The following is a 24428-nucleotide window of genomic DNA, read 5'->3' as shown; positions in this document are numbered from 1 at the left end:
AGGGAAAGGAACTGACCCCCATTATTACCCTGAGATGTGAATTTCACACGCCGTGGGGCTTAGTACTGGGTGAATTCTACCATCAACTAACAAACCGACCTTCGGGTTGATTACTGTGTTTTTTCGATAGGTAGATAAGGTAGGTTTTTGATGGACACAAGTTATCAGCGGTAAAGTGACAATTACCTAGTCTCTCGTTAAAAAAAACTCGACATTCTACTCTACATCAAGTCCCTTTTCATCTCTATATACTTCCTTCCCGCCTTCATCCCGTCCAACATCACTATCCTATTCCTGCCCTTTACTCGTTCGCATAACATTCATCCGTCTATATAACAGTCTTAAACATCCCCCTTCCGATCAATAGTATGCTTATCATCCATTTGTCCTGCCTCCTTATGATTTCTCCTAACAATCCCCTCTCATGCCCCACCATCCCCAGCACTTCCTCATTTGTTTTCCTTTCGGTCCATCGCACCTTCTCCATCCTCCACAACCCCATTCCAAAAGCCTCCAACCTTCGCCTATCATCCTGCTTCACTGACCATTTTTTCTCAAATCAAATGGTAAAGCACTCAATAGATATCATGCGTTATATTGGCTTTCAAATGAACAAATGGTAGTTTCAACATCCCCAGCAATAACTTACAAAAATACTGTGCGCCTTGTCCGTGTTAACAGTAAGTGCGCGGATTGGCTGATGGCTAACGACGGTGTCCGAAAGCCTAAAAACGTCATCCGGTGGATCCGAAGCGGTTTTGAAACTCGGATTGAGGCATTGCACTCTCCCATGGCCCAACACCCAGCCCCCGTCTGCGGGTCTTCCTACCTCTCGCCCTTTGAGTAATGTACAGACATCCGCTCTCATTGGCTCTCTTTATCTTCATCGGCTATTCAACATTTTTATGATTAGATAGCGGATGATTTTGCTTGGGATTAGGGTGTGATTCCTTCCCTATTTTCCACGATCAGTACTACGTTCTTGGCAAGAAGGTTTTAATTCATTCATCGAGGCACCGGCGGCAAACAGTCTTCACCATTCGCTCTGCGGCGAGCCCAGTGGAAGAGGCGACCGCGTTGGTTCCTTCCCTGGTCACGACGAATCCCTCGTGCCGCGCTCTGGTTGGTGCAAGCGCCGCCCTTTGTGGTTCTCGAAGGGGTCCACTGACGTGAATGTTAACTACGCGCGCGTCCTTTACTTTTCGAGGGCGTCGCCAACTCTTACCGTTTCTCTTTCTTCGATCGAGATAGCGTATTTGGTTCCTTGGGCCGCTTTCAGAACAAGTTGTGAAACGTGAATAGCGTGTGGTATTCCCTTTTTTCAGTGCCAGCAATTCCCGATTATTTAAGCGCAGAGCGTACGAAAAATATCCCTATGCGTTCAAAAATTGTGCTTGGGAAGCGAAGGCCATTTCGTATGGATGTGTAAGTGTATATGCGTATCCTTGCGTAATCCCGTTACGCCCGTCCGACAAATGGTATGCCAGCGACATCTATAAGTTAAGAACATGGCAAAGGACGTTTAGAGGGCTTTCTTGATTATGTTTTTGGGCTTAAAAAAATTGCGATATAATTTTGCCAAATCGACCATTTTTACGTGGCATTTCATTTTTTTACTATCACTTATTTCCCGAGCCAATCTTAGGATTGAAATACTGATGATTATTAACGAGAAGAAAACGAAAATCCTTGTTAGTGTGGAAGAGAGAAGCTGACTGCAGATATCACAATTCAAGGAGTGAAACTAGAGCAAGTGGAATCCTTCATCTACCTTGGCAGCAGCATAACCTGGGATGAAATAACTTCGACCGACATCAATAGCCCTAGCTAAGAACGCATTCATGAAGGAGAGGCAATTACAGGGTGTTCAAAGAACATAGGATTGCAAACAAGGAAGCATTTCGTCAAAACTTTCATCTGGAGCATGGCACTCTACGGATCGGAGACATGGAATATTGGAAAAGTGAACCAAGGAATAATTGTAGCCTTCGAAACATAGTGCCGGAGGAGAATGCTGAAGATTAAATGTCCAGACAAAGTAATGAACGAGGAAGCACATAGAAGAACAGGAGAGAAAAGGACCACATGGAGAGCTCTACGAAAAAGAATAACTAGATGAATTGGAAATTCCTTGGGGCACAATGGGAAGTTACAAACATAATAAAAGGAAAAATTGAAGGAAAGATCCCGCGAGGAAAGCCAAGAGACAAGTACGTAGAGGGCAAATTAAGAAGGACGTAAAACAGGGAATCTATCAGAGGGTGAGGGAATTGACACTAAATAGGGAAGAATGGAGGGTTGCAGTAAACTAATCTCAGGATTAAATACTGATGATGAAGATTATTTTCCGAGATAAAAATCTCTCCCTTTCTCAATTATTTTCCCGTTCCTTTCAGTAATTTAGCGATCTCGATCCAAACGGAAGAAATATTTTGCACCACAAAGATAATTGATTCTACTTCAGATTTGAGTCAACCCAGTGTAAATAAACATTGCAAATGATTCCAACATGATTATTTAATATTTTTTGCAGGGAAAATTCTTAGCCTTGACCTACGTGAATTGCGGTTGAGGTTTACTCTTTTGCAGCTTGACAAGTTTTCAGCGAATCGTGCTGCCCTACATCGAGTATTCTTTGATGTCACAAATGACATTTTGGTTTACCAGATCGTGGCGCGCATTCTAAGGGGGCAGAGGGCGCTGGCAAGGAAATTATTCCCATTTATTCCCTCCTCTTTACTATACGTGTCTCAAAATCCATCGTTCCGATAGCTTGCCTGCATGCATCACGAATGTGCGAGTCTCAAGATACGACATATATGAACGGAAATCAACATGAGAAACTTGCGTTTTTTTCAATGGAAAAAGAAAGGCCCAGTGAAATCAAATTATTAGGATATCATTTTAAATTAAATTTATTGATTTTTATCTTTCCGATGAGAAACTTACAACCGCAAACGACTCCTGGAGTTGTTATGCCTAGCGATTCCGTGAACGTGGGTCATGGACGTGGGTTTTGGCCACGTAGGTCATCAACTGCTGGCGATGTCAGTTTCGTGGCGTTTTACGATCGTCGCCTGAATTCATAATTCATTGTTACGAGTAAGTTAACGGCACTTGGCGTTAATATTCCAATATTGGCCCTGTTGGCCAGGTTGAGACCTTCTTCCCTTCCTCCCCAATCCCTTTTGCCCCGAATGGTTTCCATAACCCTTTGAGTCGTGGAACTTCATGGATTCCTCTGCGATATCCAGCCTCGACTCTTAAACATCTGATCATTTTATCTTATTTGCCGATTTCAAAGAAAAAAATCGTCTTTTAGGGAAGAGAAATCTAATCCGAGCGATAGTTATACTTAATTTGGATTTATCAGCGTTTTAAGTAACTCGGTATGCTTTTCGTTATGCCCTTCTGAAGCAGTACAGTTAGCAATCTTTCATTAATTGAAGTGAGCGTATTATCTTGTGAAAAATGCCTATCGAAACAGCTATTAATGCTTCTTTCGTAGCATCCGTGCAAAAAGAAATATTATCCTCTCCTTCAACTGGCGAATCGCCTTCCTAATTCCTTCCGCAATGTTTTCTTATATTTTGCTTTGGTCTCTAGGAAGGAATACCCATTTTTGTATTTCTTGAAAAGTTTTGGAGAAGGTCTTCCACCATCATCGATCGCGTTTTAAAGTGAATTATTAAATTACATCCAATCGTGAGTTTTTATTTTTAATCTTTCTCTTTCTTCATCGCCCATTTGAAGGTATTTGTTTAAAATCCCACCACGCTGAAATTAAACGTCTTCAATATATTTCGTGTGCGTCGTTTTTTATGAGGCACACATTCTTAACCTTAAATGTTTAAAAGGTGTATATCATTAAAAAAATTTTATTGCATCGTAAAATTCGTAGTTTAATCATTTGATTCATCAAATGAGAACAGTAAGTAAGGTGGAGAATGATTTTGTCAAGTCCAAATGAGTTTTGCTTTTAAATGGAAACAAGTAATGCAACAAACTCAGAGTGTAAAAATTATTCTCCTCGTCCGGGATTCAAACCCGGATTTCTCGGTGTCCGGCAGAGTGCTTTAGCCAGTTAAGCTATCGAGGCTAATCCTCTTTCATTCCGACATTTTGGAGGCTTTGAAGGAAGAAGATGTTGTGACGAAATACCGTACATCCTTATGTCACGGGCATTCGTAGTCGTGCGCGACGCGCCACAGTCCACGAGGCTCAAGCCAACACTTCGGGTGTTTTACCTTTGACAGATACCAAGAAACTGCGGGAGATGCCGTGACAGTAACTTTTTGACGGGGTCATCACCGGTGATGGCGAATGATTTTTACACTCTGAAATTGTTGCATTGCAATGCACATTAGCGGATGACTCCGTCAAAAGGTTACAGTCGCGGCATCTCCCGCAGTTACTGTGGAATTTGGTTGTAGTAAATGAAATATCTCGTAACGCTCAAGTTATTGGGTATTGAACTCCCGTGTCAACATTTACCAATCGCGTGGGTAATCCCACCGAAATCTCCGCGCAAGCCGTGAATGGACGTGCGTGTTCATCTCTGTCGAGTTTCTACAAGTAGAGAGTATGGATAGTGAAATCCGAGACAACGTAGATCCGGGAAGAACTTCAAAAGGCCCACTTCGCACGACGAAATGGGAATTCGGCGTGGATCTTTAGACGTCTCGGATGTAGTTTGGTTATCACGAGGGATCCAAATTTAAGAGAGAATCGATGAGGACGCATTTGAATCGATATATTCGCACGGAGAAAGAATCTTCGAAATGAGCGCTTATCTTTTCGAACGCCGCGTTTTGTTTATTGCTGAGGTCTAGGAACACGATCGAGACGAAGACGACTCGCATCGATGGGCATTCGACAAAATCGGAGAACATATTCCTATCCCGGCACTTTGTTTCCGCTCTCTAGCCGAAAGGCAAGCTTGCGTCGCCGTGCATATTGCAGACAATTGCTGTTGCATCGGTGAATCCAGCTCTGGAGCCAAATTGTAGACGGAAAAAAGGCAGAGAAAGTAGATAAGGGACATATTTGGGTGCGGACGGGGTCTGAAGGAAGCAGTTTCCATAGAATGGAAAACGTCGCGGACACAATATAACACATCATTCAATAAATCCCGAGACTTATTGAACGGAATATTATTTTGGTATGTGCAAGGTATAATTCACAGCGACTACATGGAAAAGGAAGAAATTTATGAATCGCGACTATTGCATTGAGTTATTGTTGCTTTTGAAGGGCGAAATCGCAAAAGAAAACGACCGTACATGAAGGAGACAAAAAATCATCTTTTATCAGGACAATAATGCACCACAGTGCCACAAGTCAATGGGAACAATGTCGAAAATTGAACGAGTTATGGCTTCAATCTGCTTCCCTTCAATATGTACTCTCTAGATATAGCCCTCAACGACTACTACTGGCAGTTTGCTGAACTTATAAAAGATTATCCAGGGAAAAAGGTTTCGCTCGAATGAGGAAGTCATAATCGCTGCGACTGGAGCTTATTCTGAGAGGACAGGTATACAGATCGTTTTACAAGCATGGAATCGAAAAGTTAGAAAAGCGTCGGAATGATTGTATCATAGCTCTTGAAGGTAATTATGTTGATGAATAAAAATGAATTTTACAAAAGAAATGTTGTTTTCTTAGTTAGTCCCGGGACTTATTGAACGATGAGCTAGTAGACATGGGTCGAAGGTAGCTACGAAGTGGAAAGAAATGACGGAGGGAATAAGAATGGGCAAGTGATTATGGGAAGCTCCCTCGAAGCGTGGTATAGTATTACGATGTTTGCTGGAGACTATCTAAGAGAGAGATACCTTCTGAAAAGATCTTCTTGGGCGGTCCTGCAGAATCAGCCTTTGATGATGATGATGGGGCAATTTTCGAACTGAATTCATAACTGATGGTAGCATAACCGAATACCATGTCTTGGACGCTAAAAGTTTTTTGTGAAAAATTTTCCGGACGAAGTTCTGCGAGACCTCTGACGGTACCGGAAGGGACTTGAGGCTTAATGGAAGCGACAGGAGTTCCGTGAAGGGGGGAAGGTCCTCCGGGGAGTCGGGGACCTTCCGACTTCACGTCCCGTGGGGGGGGGGACCGGAGGAGGATGAGAATGTGTTGTCGCCGGGGGGGGTGGGACTCAGGGAAGGACACCCTCACCACTTCTAGAGGTGTGCGTGGGGGGGAGGTAATGGAAGCTCGCGCGCTTGCTCGACAGTCGTCGTGCGATCTGTCCTCTTTCGCGGCCTCCCCCGCCCTCTCCGCAGAGGGAGGAGAGCCCCCAACCCCTTCACCCCTCCCCTCAATAGGAGAGGAAAGGTTTAAGGAAGTTATGCAGGGCAAACGGAGAGAGGGCGAGGGAAATACGTGCGATCGACGTCGAACCAAAGGCCGGTCGGGATGACGTCTTCGGGAAGTCGGTGCCCGCGGCTCTGCTGATGAATCTGTTGACGGAAGCCTCCCTTGCCAATCTCCCCGCTCCCCGCCTGCCCCCCTCCCCCTCCCTCGCGGCGGTTACTCTCCTTAAAGCCTTGCCGCTGGGGGCAACGCTTGCTCGGCCCAAACTCTTTACGGAGCGAAGGTTAAATCACAGATTGCGGATCTGTTGCGAATGAATTGGAAGGACACCTCTTTAGCAGAGATGTTGAAAATGTATTATTACCCCCATCGTACTACGATAGGGCAGATCATGTCAATAATATTAGAGAGATGAAGTGTACAACAGATAGATTTACTTAGCACTTTCCCTTGGAAATTATAATTAAACTTAAAAAAGTGCGTAGTGATGAATTTTTGGAATAACAGCAATTTCCCCTCGAACGCCTACTGCATCGTGAACACCGAAATGGAATGTGTAGGCTCGATTAAATACCTGGGCATCACCCTCACTCACGACCACTCCTGGGTGAAACACACACGGGGAATATGTGGACAAGCTAACAAAAAATTAGGATTTATTGTAAGGGTACTGGGTAAATGTGATGAAAAGGTCAAAGCGAAATGTTATCTGCCATTGGTTAGACCTCATTTAGAATATGGTGCTAGCATATGGGATCCTCACGAAGTTAGATTTATTACCGAATTGGATCTCGTGCAGCGTAGAAGAGCTAGGTTTGTAGAACGTTTTTATGATAACATTAGTAGCGTATCCAAAACATTAGAGCAGCTAAGAAAGTAATCACCTGCGGAGCGAAGGTTAAATTACAGATTGAAGCTCTTGCATGAATTGGAAGGACGTCTCTGTAGCAGTAATGTTAAAAATGTACAATTACCTCGATCGTACTAGTCTCGGTAGGAGAAATCATGCCAATAAAATAAGTGAGATTAAGTGTAGAATAGATAGATATAAGATGTCATTTTTTCCACGAACGATAAGGGTTCAGAATAGCATTGTCCGACCGTGATAGGGTCAAATTTGGGTAGAAATTAGTCTAGTATGTATTCACCCCCTGCCACGCACCCTAGCGACAGCTTGCAGGGCACTAAAAATTATCAAAAAACTCTAACGAAGCACAGGCTCCGTACCAGCCACAGGGTCAACCCTATCTCTGCCCTCGTGGTCCGACACTGTCTGAACCCTGCTGAAATAGAACAGGCGGAATCAGGGGTGACTCCGTGGAAATTATGTCTATTAATAATTAAAATCAGGCCCAAAGAAAGATCAAAAAGATTTTTGCGTCTCAACGGTGAGGAATTTATTACTGTTGCCTAGTTTCCCTGCACTGTAGCATCGTGTGTTGATGTGATGCCATAGTGTAGCGAAACTAGTCAACATTAATAAATTAAAATAGTTGTTATAACTCTCGGGTGCGTGGATGGCCTCAAAATGACCTCCTTAGGCGGGGATGGGAGTATTGCAGTCCCCTGATGCTGACGGCACACTCGACGATGAACGTGCAGCGCCATTCAAAGTACCGCGGGAGACAGGAGACCTAAACGGAGTCGTCATCCTCTGATGAGCATCGAGGAATGCAGAAATTTCATATTGTAAAAATCCTGGTCAAGGTGAATGAGTTATGTAGGTGATGTGACCTTCCTGCATTTCGAAACGTCTCATTCGTCTCACGCCGATACGTGGCTGATGCAGATAAAAATCAACCCTCGAGAGCTCAAAATCATTGTTGAAATTTGAAAATGTAAGCGGTGAGGTGTTAGGACGAGGTTGCACGTACGGGTAAAGCCAGGCGCGACGTGATGTTTATGCTTTCATTTTGAAAATCTGAAAGAAATAATGGAATTAGGTGCGATAAGTGGCTCATGACGCAACGGGGAGGCATGACGTAATGTGAGGATGGACAGCCAGGGGTATGAGCAGAATGAACGCTTCGATTTTATGAAGAAGCAATTTTATTTTTAACATTTTGTGAATTTGTTGTGCTGTAGAGGAGTGACTAAAACTTGCTATTCAGGGGAGTCAGAATTACGAAAAGAGAAGTTAAGCGATTTTGCTGGTCGTACTCTCTTTTAAGTAGGAATGTACGAAATATAAAATCCCAGCATTGATCGTTAATTTGAAAGAATTAAGCGGTGGGGATATATATCGAAATAGCGACTATTATCTGATGCATCGAGTCTATCGAGCAGCATCGCCCATACTTCTATTCAGTACCGCCCATATCTCGTATCGACTGTGTTGTCCTAACCGTCTGTCGACTTCTATATGTATCCGCGAATCATATTCAAAAAGGATGAACCGATTCCTTATTTTTATTTAATGGCCGGTCAAAACAAATTTGTACGCATGAAGCGCCATCTGTTGAGTGTTTTAGTAACCACTGAAGTTAATATTTTGATTCAGTAGTTCTTTGTCCGTCGGTGAGTGCATATAACATTGTCCTCGAAAATAGTTACTTCCGCCATTTGGGAAATGCGTGTACTGCGATTGTTGTGTATGCAAAAGGAACATCAATTGCCCAGATTCATCTCGGGAGTTCTGCCCAGTTTATGGACCTACAGTAATGAGTGAAGGAAAGTTTAGGAAATGGCGTCGAGACTTAAGCAATGTGCTCGATGAAGAGCAGAGTGTCAGCCCCTGTCTCCAGACCGATGAAGTCGGTCAACTATTAGACCGATATCTGCTTTCTGATCGACAATTGACAATTTTTTCTCTGGCTGTCTTAATATCTTTTTGTTGGACGCGCCATTATACAGGGTTCGTCCGGAAAATAAGTGTACTGAGCTCAGGAAAAAAAATTTATTACACTTTTACATATCTTAAGCTAATATTCCTCAAAATAGGACCCTTGTGAGTCGATACACTTGTTCCAGCGGCGTTCCCATTCCTGGAACGCTCCCGCGAAGGCATTATGGGAACCTTTCGAAGACTCGTCGTCACGACCTCTTCTCTGCCCTCCACGAACATCTTGTGCCACCGAAAGATCATGTTTCTGGACATGGCTGACTCCCCGTAAGCCTGGTTAATCATACCGACAGTTTCGGTAGACGATTTCCCAAGATTTACCGCAAATTTGATGGAATAACGCTGCTCCAAAAACTTCGGCATCGCGTTCCGTGACGTGGGTCGAGCGTGGAGGTTCGCGTTAACAGAGCTCCTCACTACACCACAGCTCAGAGCCGACTGCCTTTTTCAGCGTCGCTTGCCAACATACCCCCCTCCAATCGCAGCCCGTCAGAGCGGTGCTGGGCGCGCCTGGAGCGGCGGGAAAAAATCAGTAGTCAGTACACTTATTTTCCGGTTTGTACACGCGATTGTTACGGAAAGGCTCGGATATATATCAACCTGTTCGTACTAGGTAGGTACAGAATATGCTTACCGATTAACACAACCAAGAGTAAAGAATGTTGGGAGGACGAGCGTTTTTGGACCGCTATCGACAAGGCGGAGATGACTTGACCTTGCACCTAGCGACTGTTTCTTCTTCTTGCAATTGAACCGGTGACTTGGTGGACAAGGGTTGGAAGACGACGAGGACCACAAGGCTGACTGCTGCCGTCACCAGCCGTTTTAACTCCCAGTCGGCGAACTTCTCTGCTGTTATGGGTTGAAGAAGGTGTGGCAGCGTTACGAAAAGTGTCCAGGAGCGAACGGCGACTATGTAGAAAACTGAAGTGCGCTTGTAGGGAACTAAACCCGTCGATAAATACTTTTTCTGACGGATAGATTTCTATCGACCAAACAGTCCTTACTTTTCGAATATGCCTCGTATATGTATCTACGAGTGCATGCATAATATCACCGACTTGTCTAAGTAATTCACATCGATATTCTCACTGTTACCAGTGATTTTCCTCGCCAACGTCCTTATGCCTACGATTATCGAACCTTGATGTATCACTTCCTTAAAATTACCCGTTACGAACTGTTCAAACGTTGTGTATTCACCCCGTGCCACACACCCTAGCGGTGGCTTTCATGGTACTAAAATATCGATAAAAATACCAAATATCTATGCCGTCCTATGCCAAAACTCTGAGCGGCGTATTCTAAAGGTGGCACGTTATCCATTTGGCTCCTGCGCCGATGTCGCCCGAAGAATTCTCCTTTATGACCGCTATGCCATCTCCAAAACTGAAATTATCAGTCGCTAGCCTCCTTATTATCGGATAACACAAACAAAGGACTGTGCTGTGTTTGACGACCTCATCCTATTCGAGGATTATAATCCTATGTAAAGGCTTGAAGCATACGTTAAAGGGACAAAAATGAGTCCAAGAACTTAATCCAGGGGTTTGGAACTTATTGAATTAAAGGCTAGGAAGTTAAATAATACAACTGAATGGCGTTTGTGGGAATTTATTCCATTTCTGTGAAATACCTGTAACAGAATGAGGGAAAAGTATTAATGTAATGAATCCTTAAGCAGTAATTACTTATATCTGCCTGAAAGACTGAAATGGCATAAGCATCAAAACACAAGTCTTAATTTTCCTGATTAATTGCAAGTCTAATCTGAAAAGATACCTGTATTGTGCAACTAATAATTTGGCCCGGGAGTGCAAATTCTCACTTAAATAAGCCATCCTCACTTTTAGTTCTTATCTAGAAGAATTGAATTTTTCGTAAATTTGTGTTAAACATATATTGAGATCCATATCTTGCGTGATCCTCTCTCCCCCCCCCCCTCCCCAGTGTAAAAATACCCTTCATGCCGCTCTCCTCTCGGGGGTAAGCAGTGTCACGAATGCTTACTTTTTGTTAAGGTCAAATGTCACTCGTCTCGCGAGTGTCTTCCTCTTTTTTTCTCCATTTTTGGCGGAATGTGAAAACCATCCACAATCTTCTCGCTTTTGGGGGATATTGTTTCACTCGAAGTCAAAGAGATCTGCTTCTGTTTGTATTTGCGATACGATTTCTTGTTTTCTCGGGCGAAAAGACGTCAGGCTTGCTCTCGATGAAGCCGCCAGCGTGCCAGGCGGCGACCGACCCGAGCAACCTTTGATCCTTCAAATCATTAAGCCCTACCCATTTGTCCGATATGGTGAATTTATGCATTTCATTGCAGGGCATGCTGAATTGTACCAATAATGGATTACCTTAACACGGAATTCCACATATCAACCGAAAACCTAGTATTTCTAGAAACGGAGCTAGCGAGTTATGCTTAGAATAATACAATACGCGAACTGGTGCAATCTGGCGGCCATGGCGTGAACTATAGCCCCGCCCACTAGCGGCGTTAGTTGTCCTTGGGGCCCAAAGAGCCAGCCGTCTGTGCTTGGCGGATCGTCGAGCTGTGCGTATGGTTCCAGTTATGTTAGTTTCTGTTGTCCTTGTTTTTGCTCTTTTTCGAAAGTGGAAATTGGCGAAATCGCGGCGCAAAGAATCAACATCACGTTTTTAGGTGAAGTACGGTAAAAGTTATCAAGAAGTTACTGATGTGTTGACAGCTGTTTACGGTGATAATGCTCGGAAGAAAACATCCGTTTTCAAGTGGATCAAGCGTTTTAAAGATGTGTGACAAGACGCCACGGGTGATGGAAGGCCGGGATGTCATTCAACCCCCTGTGTTGACGACAAAATTGATCGTGTGAGGTCCCATGTCATTACCGATCTTTGAAAAACTGTCCGAATGATAGCTGATGAACTGAATTTAGGAAAATCAACGGTGCACACTATTTTAACCGAACGTGATGGATGGTTCGTTCACCATGACAATGCACCTGCACATTCAACATTGATTGTTCGCAATTTTCTGTTAAATAATTCAATCACCACCCCTGATCATCCTCTTTATTCGCCAGATCTCGCCCCCTGCCCCCCTCTTTCTATTCTCAAAATGCACAAATGTGATGAGGGGGCATATCACTAGAAAGATGTGGAAGACACAATAAAGCAAGAAACGACGAGAAAACTAAAAAGCCTAACTGCTTTGAAGACTTCCATGGGTGCTTGAAACAGTGCATGAAAAGAAGACGTAATAAGTGCTTAGCCAACGAATTGAGAGTATTTTGAAGGGGACAAAATCGATGCTGACTAAATTTTGCAAAATAAAGTTTTTCATGATCTCAGTTTGCGTATATATTGGACATGTTAGAATGTATTTTCATCGTCACAGTAGAGTGCATGGAATTTAACAGTAGAGTGCGTGGAAGAAATCAGCTTTTAATGTTTAATTTTCACGGGGGAGTCAGGAGGGCGTTGCTAATTCTTGGAGAGACGTCCGTGTTGCGTGATTCGACCGAGGGAGGGCCCCAAAGGGCGGACGACCCACCACCCAACATGGCATCCGCTTTGGGTCGAGCGAAAAATGTTGATGGCCTTCAAATCTGTTTGCTCTCAGTGTTGCGAGTTTATCTAATATCTAATTTAAACAGTAAATTCTTTAAGAAACGGGAACTGACAGGTATTTTGAAAAGGGTTCCTGGTCAATATCTGAACATACCCCAGCCCCGCCCTCCGTTCGGGTGAATGTTATCCTCCTATTTGCCAGTGCGACCATTCCACTCCATCCTTGGAAAGTTCATGGGGTCACCCACCCCTGCACATGAGTCGAAATTGCTGGCATTTCGACGTACTTACCTTAACGGTACGCATACATGCAGGATACGGACGGTCACAGGATGTGTCTCGCCCGCCAGGGAAATAGTCCATGAATCGACATCGCACTAGCATAAGGAATTTTTAATGAAGGTCGAATTGGTACAATTGTGGGGGTAGTTTAAGGTATTTGTCAATCCTATATTGGCCAATGTTGATTTTTAAGAACTCTATGTATACCTATATATCGGTCAACTTACTTCGGTGACCACCAACGGGGATGACGATAGTAACGAAGTAACTGAATTTGTTCATTCCGGTCATCTAGGTGACCATCGGGTGAAATATTTGTGTAGAGTTCCTAAAAATAAACATTGGCTTTTGGATTGACTCCTTGCAAACTCACAGTCAATAATTCACACCTTCTTCGTTTCAATTGGAGGTAGGTTTTACGTAGTAGTCCCTAGAAATCATCGCTTATCATACGTAAGCACTTGTGCACCTCACGTAAGATTTTGCAGCACCGTGTTTCCTTCTCCAGATCCTCTCACTCCCATTCTGCCTTCTCGCCACGTGCACCTTCTTAATTCCTCTCTTCGTTGCTCCGCAACATTCATCCTTTCTCCCCGATCACAGATTGCCAGAGATCCCGCCACACTCCGTCCACTTCAATTGCCCGCCAGTTTGCCCTTTCTAATAGTATATTTCCACATCCACTCACAGAAAAATTAACTCGACACTGCCTTTAACTTACATCTCAATATCTAAAGTCTAAGTTCCCATCCTCGCCCATTTTTCTCAAAGCAATGTGGAATGAAATTATAAACAGTGAATGTAAAAAGGAATAAATTTACATTTCGATCACTGTGGTAATGATGACGACGACGACGGTGTTCTCTCCGTTCATTCACGGCGCTTGCGCCCTTCCAACTACTTCTCCTTCGACTCTCCTTACTTTCAATCCTAATTCCCACCACCCCGTCCTAACTCCGGATTCATTTCCTTCCTCTTCCCCATTTACCCGAAAACATTCCTCAAACCTTATCATTTTCTTTACTTCTTCACTCATTCCCTTCCCGTTTTTTAAAATCCTCTTTTTTTAGCTATTTCATTTCTTTTTTCTGCCGTTCCTGTCCAATTACGTCCAAAATTACTCAAACGAACCGATTGTTCTTCCTACCCTAAATTACATCCATCTTTGGGTTGGCCGCAGCCTCCACCAACGCGATGAAGACCAGTTGGGGGTCGGGTGGACAAGAAAAGCATAGAAGAGAGCGAGGATAAGAATGAGCCATATTTAAAAAAAACGTATTTCTAGAATCATTAACAGAATCTCCCGAATAAAAAAATGTTTTCATTTGATTGCCGACAGTCCGCGTGATATCACAGAAAAACTAAAAAAAAACAATGAGCTTAAGGAACAACCCAGAACTTGAAGTGTGAAACGATTATTTATTTTTATTTGTACGAACAAAACAGAATTTCGTGTGCAAAGCCATGATTTCCTTTTAAAAATGAGAATGTGGTTTTGGAAAAACTTTTGCAAGTCCCTGAAAGATTTCTATTAATTTTTAACACAAGTACGTCCTAGGACTTCGTGTTCGAGAGACAGAATATTCAGGATGCAACAAACTCGTGCCCTGCGGGGAAAACTGGGTCAGTTAACCCGAGTGATTTCTTATTAATTCGTCGTCGATCCGGGAACAGCAGTTATTTGGCCTCTTACGATTTTTCACGTTTGAAAATAGCAATGAGGACGATTTCAATACCCCAGTCAGCCTTAGATAAAGAAAAGTCCTACCAGGCGGGAATCTAACTATCGACTCTGGGTTGGCAGGTGAAGAAGGTGCCTTCAATGTTTGTTTGTTATGTATATATATATATATATATATATATATATATATATATATATATATATATATATATATATATAATATGGGATCGTAGATTTTCGCGGCGTTCAGATGAAAGACTCCATTCTCGGGATGTCACCGCGTAGGTTGTTTTTCTGACAACAGTTTCGCCCGTGTTTCAACGAGCGTCTTCAGGTCGAAGTGCGTCCACTTCGACCTGAAGACGCTCGAGACCTGAGTCTTTCACAAATATATATATATATATATATATATATATATATATATATATATATATATATATATATATATATATATATATATATTGGGCTGCACTGATTCTTTTTAGTTCACCATCTTATGTCCTAGAAACCGCCTCCCCACACTAGCAAATTCATGCATGATGTTCCGTCGTCATCAAAGCCCTTCCAAGTGGACCCGCGTACTGGAAATTCGGGACAAGTATATATACTTTGGGGGTTGAGGACGTACTTTCGCAAACGATGCTAGCCCATTTTTAAGTACAGTGAAGCGAATTCTGGTAAAAAGGTTGAATATGAGCACCTTAGACTATGAAATAATTTTTTAAAAATAGTTTTGGCATGGTAAGTCATTTCTCCCCCTTCCCCAAGTGTGTAAGGAAAACCTAGGGAGACTATTTTTTCAGGATGTTTGCTTGCTATGTTCGATCCAATCCAGTCGCTTGCGCTATTTTCAAGGTCCGTAGTTAAATAATTCTTTCTCCAATAGAAAGAATTGAAGAATCGCCATTCTCCTTGGAATCAATAAGACTGGTATTTTTCGCGATTAATGTTTTCATGTTCGTTCTTATCTCTTTTTAGAGACCGACGACATTGAAACTTAGCATGGATGCCTGCATAGAGTCTTTTTTGCAATGAATCAAGATGGAATCTAGCTTCGCTTACGACACTCGTGAGTGACACAAATGCTGGTTACGCCGCGCAAGTCCCAGCGCGATCCATCTCGCGCCATCCATCGCCGGCCGACGGTGTGCTTCGACGGCGTCTCTTTCTAGGCCACGGACGGGCCTCCGTTTTTCTCCTCACCCGCATTTTCTGCTTGGTTATTCGGGCGAATGTTTGGGTCGCGATAGAGTTGAGCTCTAAATTCTAAGAAACCGCGGGAGATACCGCAACAGTAACTTTTAACGGAGTTATGACAATGCAAGAAATTTCAAAATGTAAAAATCGGTGTGTAAGAGGACGCCGCGGTAGCTCAACTGGCTAAAGCACTCGGCCGGACATGTAGGGATCCGGGTTAGAATCCCGGTCAAGGCGAATGATTTGAAATTGTGGCATTATAGAGTTGAGGGTGGAGATGGCAAACTACTTTTCATTTGAAGTAAATTTGCAGGGTTATGTACACCGGGTGGGCGTCGAAAATCACCGTAATTCAATGTTCAAAAATAATTTATTTTGAGTTTTAAATGAACGAGGGGGTATCGTAAAATTGTAATCGTTACAAAAAAATAACCAAGATAGAAACTTAATTTTTACCTGATATTCTTAAGACTTCTCCATGTAGTTACCATCCAAAGATATATACATTTCTCCCGGCGTTTCTTGACCTTTCGAAGGTCGTCATTGTAGAACTCAGTAGTTTGCATCGGAAACCATTGCACCACTCCTTGAATGACGTCATTTGGGTTGTCAAATCTCTCATCCCGTAATGGTTTTTTGAGTTTTGGGAATTAGAAAAAGGTCTCTTTGGGCGAGATCGAGAGAATAGGACGAATGTGGCACAATTTCAAAGTCACATCGTTTCGATTGCCGGTCGCGCCGTGTTTGCTTCTTAAAAGGAATGAGTAGTCGTGGAACCCAGCATGCTGACACCTTTAATATGTTCAGTTCTACGTGCATTGTAACTTTCCACACACTGCCTTAAGTAAGATCATCATTTTCATGCATGATCATTTGGATGGTTGATGTTCGGTCTAATGAGTAGGGTAAAGTCCTCCTCCACTTTCTTCTTCGCTGTGAGGTAGCATCGTCCGTGGGTGATGGCCTTCCACTTCTTGGATCGCCTGTGAGGGACATGTGATCAGTTTCCTTTTCCACCTCACAATCGTGTCATATAACGGGCTATAATTTCCATTAAATCAGCCATCATTTCATTGTGGATTTGCCAGTCACTGTAACCTTTCAAATGAAGGAACTTAATCACACTGCGAAACTCTTTATCTTCTCCATACAGCGAGTTACTTTAATCTATGCAAATCATGTTTAGCAAATCATCATTATTAGCTGAAATTGATGAAATTGTATAAGCAAGGATCAGTTTGTATGCAGATTAAATTTTTACCAGATATCACGGTTATTTCTTAGTGATAATTACTTAAAAACTATACCTACACGCATATATCACCAGGAATAATTATTTTTCCTGTTTATGTTCCTCAATGGTTCATGTGAGACAATTCACAAAAGTTGGAAAAAAGTAAAGAGATGACTGGGTACTACGGCTTAGTTCCGCCACCCTTATCCCGTAGCATGAGACATTTTGGACCAAATGATGACGCAAGTTGACATCGGGAAGTGGTTCTTCCCGCATTTGATTGCGTGAAGTACGGTTATATACTGGACAGCCCTACTCCGATAAACCTCAGAGCGATGTGGTATTCGTAGTGGGTAAAGTGCCTGGTGACTTCCTGGAAGGTCCGGGTTCAAATCCCAAGTGAGGATTCAAGACACCCTCCTCTTACACGTGCTTTACGCGGTTACGTTGAGTGACGGGTCGTCGTGGAGAATCGCTGCCGTTACGGGGAAGGGAACGTCCTCCCTGCCCAGTTAAATGCCTAGATTCCATGTGCACATGGGACTTTCTTTATCGGCGAGCTCAAACCGACCTTCGAGGTGATTGCTCTTGTCCGTAATGGTTGTCAATCGCTTCCTTTTCCAGATATATAAGACATCATTCCGTTAAAATAACTCTTTCTTTTAAACGTTTCAGTGGAAATGGTTACCGAATTATATTCACCCAATATTCATTTAATCCAATAATTGGCGGTCTTGTCTGTTGACCTAATTGATTGGATAACTATTTCAACGAGGAGCATTTTATGTCTTGTGAAAAATTAGTTTTATATCTTAACGTTAACATTCGCTTAAACCTCTTTAGAGCGTGATATTGTTGACCGAGGAGGGATGAAAAACTTATCATAAAAAGAAATATCGACTTTTTTTTCTTCTTGAGGTTTTTCACGTTATTCTTAAATGTGGCAGCCGTTAAATTGAATTTGGAGTACGCAGACAAAACTATGAGACTCCTTTAGCGCCGTTTACTACTCCTCTCTTTCTCAGGAATGGCATTCCATTTTATTCCATTGCTGCCAAACCTTTCCAGTGTTTCAGCTTCTTCGTCGCTTCTTAATCTGAGGATGTGACATTTTCAGTGTCTACGACGGCCTTTGACAGACCCGCGAGTGATATATCGCCACTACGTGGCGAGTCGAGAAGAGTCGTCTCCTGGAAAATCTCGAAAGCATTTGAAGTGAACCGCTCCCCAACCCTCGCATCATTTACACGTTCCATAAGTGACAATTGCTCTTACTTAGTTTCGTTAGTTAATCACCTCCACGTTTAAAACTTTTAAAGTGGCAACGTGAATGAACTCGCCACGTGTCGTCAATCCGCCCTGCCCGGTGGCGCCAAGTCAGCAGCTTCGTGAAGGGGCGTGCATAACTCATCGCTATTTTGGCGCCTCTCCGATTCCCACCGTACTCCAGATTTTCCTCGGCGTGCTTCCCTTGAGCTCTCCGGTATATATTTGAGGAATTCCACGGTGGAATGACCCCTCTTTCTCTCTCTCTCCCCCACCCCGCCCACCCTCAAGTCCCTGTGGCATTCGCCGTGGTATATCCGAACTTGGATTCGGGCTCCGGAGGGCTTCGGCGAACTTTCGTGCGGTAACTTGTGCCAGAATCATGGCACAATCTCACACCGAACTCCAATAATCTCTAAGGGCAGTGTGCATCCATCAAAAAAATGCAAAGATTTGTTTTTCCTTCATTAATTCTGGCCTAGTAACCTTTGCAGGAAAAAACGGATGCAGCGTTATGTCTGTTTGATAAAGAAGGTTAGAGATGGTGCTCTTCCGTCACGAAAGGGCCTGGAAGGGTAAATATTTCCTCTCTAGAATAGGGTACATACTACCTTGATCAAAAATTTCCCGGAATTTATTCAGAAAATTAAAAATACAAGTTTATTCATCTAAATCTATATTGTCCCCTTCAAAGTAATCCCCATCGACTGCAACACACTTATGCCAGCGCTTGATCCAATCCTCGAAACATTTTTTATATTCGGTTTTCGGTATGTCCATCAGTGCTTCCTGCGATTTTTCCATTACTTCCTCTCGGCTGCTAAAACGCGTTCCCCGTAATGGTTTTTTAACTCGATTGAACAGAAAGAAGTCACAGGGAGCCAAATCAGGTGAATTCGGTGGCTGTTGGATGGTATTTGTTGCATTTTTCGTCAAAAAATTACGAATAATGATAGCACTGTGCGACGGTGCGTTATCATGGTGCAAAATCCACGAGTTTTCTGCCCACATTTCTGGTCTCTTTCGGCGAATTGCTTCACGCAAACGTCTCATAACGCCCAAATAATACTCTTTGTTTACTGTCTGGCCTTCTGGCAAAAATTCATGATGCACTACACCGTTGTAATCCATGAAAACCGTCAGCATTGCCTTCTTTTTTGACTGAAAACGACGTGGTTTTTTTGGTCTCGGCTCATTTGGTGAACGCCATTCACTTGCCTGATGTCTGGATTGCGTGTCGTACTCATAAACCCACGTCTCGTCTCCAGTAATGATCCTTTTGATGAATGTGGGATCGGATTCAGCCTCGCAAATCATGTCTTTTGCGACGTCAACACGGTCTCTTTTTTGCATGAAATTGAGGTCTTTTGGCGCACCAACTTTGCTGCTACACGACGGAAACCCAAATCATTAACCACAATGTCTTGGGCGGATCCATAGGCAATGTTCAAGTCCTCCGCTATTTCTCTGATGGTTAATTTGCGGTTATTGACCAACATTTCTTTTACTTTATCAATTTTTTCACCGACTTTCGATGTCGATGGTCTGCCACTGCGTTCATCATCTTCGATTGACTCACGACCACTTCTGAACCGCTCGTGCCACTGGTAAACGACCGTTTTTTTTTAGAGAATCGTTGCCGAAACACTTTTCCAACATTTCCAACGTCCGTGCGCCACTAAATCCGTTTTTTACGCAAAATTTAATACAAGTTCGTTGTTGCAAATTTAAATCCATTTCTGAAATTGTAAAAAATCGCCAACACACACAGAGATAGATGTACTCTTGGCTACGTAACTTTTGCAAATGTCAAGTTATGACACTAAGATTTAAAGGGAATATCAACAACAGATGTACCAATTTAACAAAAAAAACAGAACTCAAATCGGAACGATGGGAGCGCCACACGGTGGTTATTCCGGGAACTTTTTGATCAAGGTAGTATTCTCTCATTTACCTTTCCTCTATAGGGAAAAACCAATTTGGTGATAGCCAAGTGAAACTCTGCATTATTGAGAGCAATACCTAATAAAATTTTGGTCGGTAAATTATCGTGCCTGCACATAAAATATGTAGAGAAGAGATTTCCCAGTAAGTGATGGGGCTATTATAATTGATTTATTCAATAGGTTATCATAATTTGTTGGCCTAATGGTTTGTTGATTTTGAAAAATGATTTTTATTACGCGTGGAAAGGAATTCCAAGCATTTGTAGTGGCAACAATCTGTGAATAGCTAATATATTTAATAATTATTGATATTTAATTGATATTTCAGTACCCTGCAAGCATCCACTAGGGTGTGTGGCGGGGGCTGAATACACACCAGACTAATTTTGACCCGATTGTGACCTTACTGCGGTCGGACAATGTTATACTGATCCCATATCCACAGCAGATACATGGACTAATTAGAGGAATTGAAGACCTTGGGGCTTAAACATGGTAAACCATTACAGTAGCAACTAAGACAAAAGTAAACATTTATAAAATTTTACCGATGAATAAAGTATGTATTAGTCGCAATATAGTATGTAGAAGTAGCCGCAAAAGGCACTATTGGAACCGTTAATGCGAAAAGGACTAGGAAACCATGGATCACGGATAAGATGATTGCAAAGATGGATGAGCGTATAAAATGGAAGAATGTACACACTGAGTTAGACAAAATAATGTACAAAGAGTTAAACAATAAATTAAGGTGGGAAACAAATATAGCAAAAGAAGCATGGTGGAAGACGCAGTGTAAGGATGTGGAACGTTTGCAGAGGAAGGTGAAATTGGTGCGCTGTACAGGAAAGTTAGATCTTAATCGGGAAGTAAGAAAGGGAGATCTATGCTAACCGTTAGAGATAAGGCGGGTAAGGTAATAGTTGACGCAGGAAAGATCCAAGAGAGATGGAAGGAATATATAGAAGAACTATATAGTAAAGAACTTAGACCAACAAAGTTAGACATTGAAAAAGAATATGACGTAGAGGAAGATAGCTTAGGTCCAGGCATACTAGACGATGAGATAGAACGGGCATTAAGGGAGATGAAAATAAATAAGGCCGTGGGGGTGGATAACATTCCCGCGGAACTATTGAAATGTGTAGGAAAATATGGGAGGAAGAGGCTATATGGGCTCATTCGTAGTATTTATGAGGAATCTGGCCGGAAGACTTTGTGAGATCAGTTTTAGTTCCTATTCTGAAAAAGGTAAAAGGCTACATCATGTGAGCACTATAAGACAAGAAGTTTGATATCCCACGCAGCTAAGGTGGTTCACAGGATTATAAACAAAAGGATAGAGAGTAGGGCAAATGATTACTTGGGGGATGATCAGTTTGGGTTTAGGAAGGGGAAAGTTACGCGTGATGCCATTGCAGTAATGAGATTATTAATCGAGAGGAATATAGAACACAACCAGGAGGTATTTGCCTGTTTCGTAGATTTCGAAAAAGCGTTTGTAGAGTAAATTGGGAAAAACTGATGAGTGTATTGAAGAAAATAGGAATAAATTGAAAGGAAAGGGGGCTAATCCGCAACCTGTACATGTCTCAGACTGTACAGGCGCGAGTGGGGAACTGAGAGTCCGGTTGGGCAGTGTTAGGAAGAGGTGTAAGGCAGGGTGCTTTGCTGTTCAACCAAATGATTAAAGAAGCATGGGAAGAACTGGAGGTAGGAATGAAAGTGGGCGGGGAATTCGTAAAATCAGTTGGGTATGCCGATGACCAAGCTTTAGTTTGTCAGTCAGCCAAGTGGTTGCAAGCATTGCTGAGTGAATCGATAATTCAGTGCGACAGGTATGGGATGAGAATCAATATTAATAAAACAAAGGTTATACGATTCTCCAGAAAGAAAAAGGCCAAGCTAAACATTAAAATAGCAGGGCAAAAACTAGAACAGTTATAACAGTTTACCTATCTCGGAAGTGTTCTGAACCAACAGGGTCAAAGTAGTAGGGACGTAAGGAGAAGAATTGCGCTAGGCGAAGAGGCTTTCACAAGGAGGAGGGAGTTGATGAGAGGGACGTTGAGTAAGGATATTAAGAAAAGACTTGTAAAAACTTTGATATGGAACGTAGTTATGTGCGGCGCGGAAACGCGGCCATTGAAGCAGGAGGATAGACGTAGACTGGAGGCTTTTGAAATGTGGGTGTGGAGAAGAATGGAGAAGGTGAAATGGACCGAGAAGGAAACAAACGAGGAAGTACTGGGTATGGTGGGTGAGGACAGGGGTTTATTGGGAGAAATCCTATGAAGGCAGGAAAAGTCGATGAAGGGGGTATGGATCGGCAGTGGGATGTTGAAGACTGTAATAGAGGGGATAATGTTAGGCAAACGAGGAAAGGGAAGGAACAGGATAGGGATGTTGGACGGGATGAAGGGAGGTAGAGAGTACTCAGTGATGAAGAGGGACCTGATGTAGAGTAGGAAACTGGATTTTTTGTTTTGTTAGGAGTTACAAAATATTTATTTTATAGTTGTGTCCATCCAAATGCCTACCGTAACCGCTAGATTACCTAATAATAATAATATAAGGAGTTTATATGAACGGAAATCACTGTTCAACTCATCCGTCAGCGCATTCTAAGTTTTACGGAGGCAAAGGAAAGAGGCGTCGATCATTAAATTTTCTTAACACGTTCGCATAAAGACTGTCAGGAGCGTTTCGTAATTTCCCTATAAGATCATCAACTCATGAATCCATCTTAACGGGCGTTGGCCGCTGCTCTGACGTTGTCCGACCACGCTGGGGGAAGGAGTATTTTCAGTGAAAAGTAGTCTCGTGTGTGTGATCACTTCCTGCCACACCCTAGTGGTGGCATGCAGAGTGATATGTTATGTTATGTAAAATTTCATAATTCTAACTCAAGGGCAGACTTCTCTTTAGCAGTGTATTCCTAGGTCGTGAGTTAGCTCGTCCCAAATGACACCCCCTGCCACACGTCCCTGCGGTGACAAGCGGGGTGTCGGTTGGACGTAGATGTGTTTGGCGCACTCCTCCTTTGTAAGAAAAAAATTCATTTGCGGCGAAGAGTGCGCGGCTGCTTAACTTTCTTGTCTCTCTCCAGCTGAAAATCGCGTTCATTTCTTTCGCGAACTTTCATTTTTAATACTCACACCCTTTTTATTTCACAATAAAAAATCACCAAATTGCCATGATCGTGCCTGTGCGAGAGGATCTGCGCGTCCAAGCCATTACCGTCACACGTTTTGCGCGGTACGTAGAAACGAGATTGGCATGCTCGTATTTCTTCACGTACGGAGTCCTGGGTTGCGACCTTTCGAGAGTAATCTTGAAACGACTGAATTCATGTCGTCCGTTTGAAGAATTACGTCATCGGTTAGGGATCTTATCTTAAGAGTAAGTTGGTTAGCGCCTAGAGAAAGGAATACGGAATATTATTCAATTTGGTACAATCTTCAACTAGAATAATAAGCACATGGAATTCGTTGGTTAACAATAACTTGTGGGATTGTGATACGTAGCTTTGAAGCGGACAACATTGGTAATTCCTCGTGATACGTATGTACTCATTTATTCATGAAAGTGTGTTTTTTAGTCGCTATTCAGTCTTTTCCTTTGCATTACCCAAATAGGCATTGTGGACCATGGTTTGCTTTTTTCCATGGTTCCTGCCTTGAAGCAATAACGAATGATCCGTTTAGGGTCAAACCTTTGACTATGTAATTCACGAACAAAGAAAATTATTAGCATTGCACTGTTTCTGGGGAAATGTCCAGGTGTATATGCGTGTACGATAATTTAATATTTTCGCATTGAAATAAGTTAAGGGCTGGATGGCACGTGTTGGGGTTTCATCCTAAGCGTTTCTCACTCATTCTCACGCTTCGTCATACCAGGGGTTATCAGAAAAGACACCCCACCTGAAGTTTCGCAAATGTTTCCCTCGGATTTGACGTAAAAACTACCACTCTTCCAATTGTAAACTTCCTGAGCCTTCTCTAAGTAGGCAAAAAGCATGTTTGGATATATAAGCGAACAATTGAACATGGTGAAAGGCTGCAGTTTCACCATTAGGCACTGGTGGCGCAGACTGATTGGGTT

The 24428-nt window shown here is 42.7% G+C and overlaps 1 protein-coding gene across 2 annotated transcripts in view; it reads left to right on the top strand.

Annotated features, from left to right (window-relative positions):
* The window catches only part of LOC139696104 (beta-1,4-glucuronyltransferase 1), a 140097-nt gene that overhangs the window by 85231 nt on the left and 30438 nt on the right, over positions 1–24428 (top strand). Inside the window, exon 1 of one of the 2 annotated variants that reach the window (XM_071594715.1) lies at positions 20698–20816. The exons of the other annotated variant lie outside the window; for it this stretch is intronic. The gene's annotated coding sequence lies outside the window, so the exon portion shown is untranslated. Of the gene's footprint in view, positions 1–20697; positions 20817–24428 lie in introns of those variants that run through there. 2 annotated transcript variants of the gene reach the window in all.

Source organism: Hetaerina americana, unplaced genomic scaffold (assembly GCF_022747635.1).
Source record: "Hetaerina americana unplaced genomic scaffold, ioHetAmer1.1.p SCAF_1, whole genome shotgun sequence".
In the NCBI taxonomy this organism is placed as follows: domain Eukaryota; kingdom Metazoa; phylum Arthropoda; class Insecta; order Odonata; family Calopterygidae; genus Hetaerina; species Hetaerina americana.
Note: the sequence above shows the minus strand (reverse complement) of the source record. Positions and strands in the feature narration are given on the sequence as shown.